This window comes from Papio anubis, chromosome 6 (genome assembly GCF_008728515.1).
Source record: "Papio anubis isolate 15944 chromosome 6, Panubis1.0, whole genome shotgun sequence".
In the NCBI taxonomy this organism is placed as follows: Eukaryota; Metazoa; Chordata; class Mammalia; order Primates; family Cercopithecidae; genus Papio; species Papio anubis.
In genome coordinates this window covers 51,153,625-51,157,433 of record NC_044981.1, presented here as the reverse complement: position 1 = coordinate 51,157,433, position 3,809 = coordinate 51,153,625, and the positions used below count along the sequence as shown (strand labels likewise).

Sequence of the window (3,809 nt, the reverse complement as noted above, 5' to 3'; positions counted from 1 at the left end):
TAGGCCTAGGTCAAATTGTTTTCATTCTGTCTTCCAAAATAGTAATATTTTCAATCTCACTTTTTTCTTCATTAATTTTGCTGAGCTCTTAATGTGTAGAAGTGCTTGTTTTAAAAATCAGCCAGTTGCGTTGCTATGCTGCAAGATAAATCCGCTCTCATTCATATGATAAAGACGCTCCCCTTTTTTTTGAGACAGGATCTCACTCTGTAACCCAGGCTAGAGTGCAGTGGCATTGTTACAGGAAAGCGGTCCCTAGAGGGTTTTTGGATCTCAAGCAAGAAAGAATTCAGGGCGAGTCCATAGAGTAAAGTGAAAGCAAGTTTATTACGAAAGTAAAGGAATAAAGAATGACTACTCTGTAGACAGAGCAGCCCTGAGGGCTGCTGGTTGCCCATTTTTATGGTTATTTTTTGATCATATGCTAAACAAGAGGTGGATTATTCATGCCTCCCTTTTTTTTTTTTTTAAGACGGAGTCTTGCTGTGTCACCCAGGCTGGAGTGCAGTGGCCGGATCTCAGCTCACTGCAAGCTCCGCCTCCCGGGTTTACGCCATTCTCCTGCCTCAGCCTCCCGAGTAGCTGGGACTACAGACGCCGGCCACCTCGCCCGGCTAGTTTTTTGTATTTTTTTTTTTAGTAGAGACGGGGTTTCACCGTGTTAGCCAGGATGGTCTCTATCTCCTGACCTCGTGATCCGCCCGTCTCGGCCTCCCAAAGTGCTGGGATCATGCCTCTCCTTTTTAGACCATATAGGGTATCTTCCTGACATTGCCATGTCATTTACAAACTATCAAGCCGGTGGGAGTGTAGCAGTGAGGATGACCAGAGGTCACTCTCGTTGCCATTTCAGTTTTGGTGCGTTTTAGCTGGCTTCTTTACTGCTACCTGTTTTATCAACAAGGGCTTTACAACCTCTACCTTGTATCAACCTCCTATCTCATCCTGTGACTTAGAATGCCTTAATTATCTGGGAATGCAGCGCAGTAGGTCTTAGCCTTATTTTAGCTAGTCCGTATTCAAGATGGAGTTGCTCTGGTTCAAACGCCTCTGACCTTTCCCCATTTCCTTAATCCTAAGGGTGGCAGAGGGAGGAAGATCCATCTTCTGTAACTTCTTCAGGCTGAATAGGGGCAATGATGTTCCAGCCTAATTATTAAGGTCTCTTGTATTCAGGCTAGAGAGGAGCTCAGTCAGAAAGCATTGGTATAGTGAGGGTCATTCATGATTCTTGAGTTCTGACAAAAGGTGATACCTGGAAGATTAATAAGTGTTCAATTTAAGAAAACACTCACTAAGCTTGTCCTGCATTCCCACACAAAGAGTACAACAGCAATATATTTCACAAGAGTAAAGCAAAATAAGTAAAATTTGAACTTACTTACTTACCCATGTGAACTAAATTAGAAGGCTTTCCATGAGCTGCGCAACTGTTGGAACCAAGCTGATATGGGTTCACTAGCTGATTCCAATGTACCCAGATTTTGAATAGTGATCCAGATTTTTACGTTGCCCATCCCTTTTGTTTTTTCTGATCAGCAGTTAGAGATCACTGGTTGGTTCACAAGAATAAGCAGGGATAGCCTAAATTGAAGAAACAAACATAAAAACAACTGATGAGACTAGAATTTAATAACACGTGTACCATAGTTCTTGAAACATAATATTTCTCTCTCCGGTTTTCCATTTTTACTGAAGACACACTATGGTAAGACCACTTTGCTTTATATATACTTGGCCTGATTATTTGTATAAAGTGCAGCAAGAATAATTATTTTTCACATTAGCTCTTTTTAAATTGGCTTTGATGGAACTCTGTTCAATAGAAAGAATCTTAGGCCAGGCATGGTGGCTTACACCTGTAATCCCAGCACTTTGGGAGGCCAAGGCAGGTGGATCCCTTGAGGTCAGGAGTTCGAGACCAGCCTGGCCAACATGGTGAAACCCTGTCTGTACTAAAAATACAAAAATTAGCTGGACATGGTGGTGGGCACCTGTAATCCCAGCTACTGGGGAGGCTGAGGCAGGAGAATTGCTTAAACCCAGGAGGCAGAGGTTGCAGTGAGCTCAGATCATGCCACTGCACTCCAGTCTGGGAGACACAGCAAGACTCCATCTCAAAAAAAAAAAAAAAAAAAAAAAAAAAATTTTAGATAAGACTTTTTTTAGAGCTGAGCCCTGCCATGGGTTTGTACCATCAAATACCTACAAGTTGAGTAAATTCCTCTAATTTGAGTTTCCAAGATAGCTTGGAAAATCAAAAAAGGGCTCCTGGGCCTGTTAGAAAGTGGCATTCTTTACTTACCACAGGTCAGAAACCCTGTGTAGACAAGGTATAAAGCCATTTCTCCCAAGGGACTTTTATTGGCTCCGTAAGGCAAGTTTAATTCTTTAAAGGAAAACACACAATTCTAGTTAAAGCCTTGGTAGAATAACCAGTATCTCCTGTTGCAAAAGAAAACAGATTTTTATTGCAGTTATGCAAATAACTATATCGCCATAAATTCAGAATACTCACAAATAGTTTCCAAATTCTGGAGAAATTAGGTAGAGAGAAATAAAATGCTTCAAGTTTTGTTCATAGGCATATACTTTCCTTAATTACTAAAAGGTATAAATAACTGAAAAGTTTCCTTGATTCTGAAAAACAAAACAAAGGATTAGCAACATTTTGAGCAAAAAGTTTAAAAGATTACTTTAGACTTCCATTAGTTTAGTCCATGCAGTTATCTCCTGTTTTGCTTGATATTTGTGAACATTTCAGCTCCCCATGAGAGTTCTGAAAGTTGCTTCCTCTATTTTAATGTCACAATTTCCAAAGTTATCAGAAACTTCCATTTAAGAACACCTGGTAGAGTTCTACAGTTGATTATAAACCACCTTCTAAAGAGGACCAAAACAAGACAATAATTGTTTGTGGATGACAAAACGTCTTAGGATAGCCACATTCAGAAACACGATTGACAAAGAAATTTGGTTATCTCTGTGGCACAATTGATTTTATGTGACAATTATAATTATTAATAACATACACTAAGTCATATAAGAATTATAGGATTTTCCATAATTTTGATACATATACCAATAACACATTTATACAAATACAGCCCAAAGAAAACCAAACACCATTTCATATTTGACAATGCTTCCTGTATGACTTTTACACCAAATAAGTCAAATGTCACTGTTACATTAGTGCATTATTGATGTCAATCTCAATGCTTAATAAAATCTTATAGACAAATGTATTTAATCTTAATCAGTTTGACCATAAGGTAAAATTTTCATAAAGCTTTTATAACCCTTTACAAATTTTTGTTAAGGAGCAGATCATAAGCAGGTTTTTGCTTTAAGAAAAACCTGTTTTGCTTTTATTCCAATGTTTAGTTTACAGAAAAACTGAATAATACCCCCTTTAACTTTAGCCAATGTGTTCACACACAGAATTTCTTTTACGAGATTAATTTTTCACAAACTTCCACAACTTGCTTAAACCTTCAGCTTTATTCTATCTAACTTAAAACAATCCTTTAACCTTCTAATCTGGGCAAAAAAAAATCCACATTCTCATGGCTTGTTATAATTTTTTTTACCAAAAACACATTTCACTATTCTATATGCCTTATGTGTAGAATTGTTTCTTCAGTAGTGTTAATTACAAATTCAATGTTAACTCTTAGAAACATTTACTTTTGGTGAAAAACCTGGTTAGTAAGCTATTTTAATTATGCAATAGGTGTGGAGCCTAGCCTAGAACACACCAGGCAGAAGTGCAGATAAGGGCTGACTCTTTCTAGCACAGCTAGGTG

The 3,809-nt window shown here is 38.1% G+C and overlaps 1 long non-coding RNA gene across 1 annotated transcript; it reads right to left on the bottom strand.

The window, feature by feature from the left end:
* Nucleotides 1-681: 681 nt before the first annotated feature.
* On the bottom strand, nt 682-3,421 carry LOC108585464. Its single transcript, XR_001901842.3, has 4 exons — nt 2,519-3,421; nt 2,306-2,389; nt 1,390-1,584; nt 682-1,255 (listed from the first exon to the last, which is right to left on the bottom strand). It is a non-coding gene; the product is annotated as an uncharacterized LOC108585464 (long non-coding RNA).
* Nucleotides 3,422-3,809: the final 388 nt, after the last annotated feature.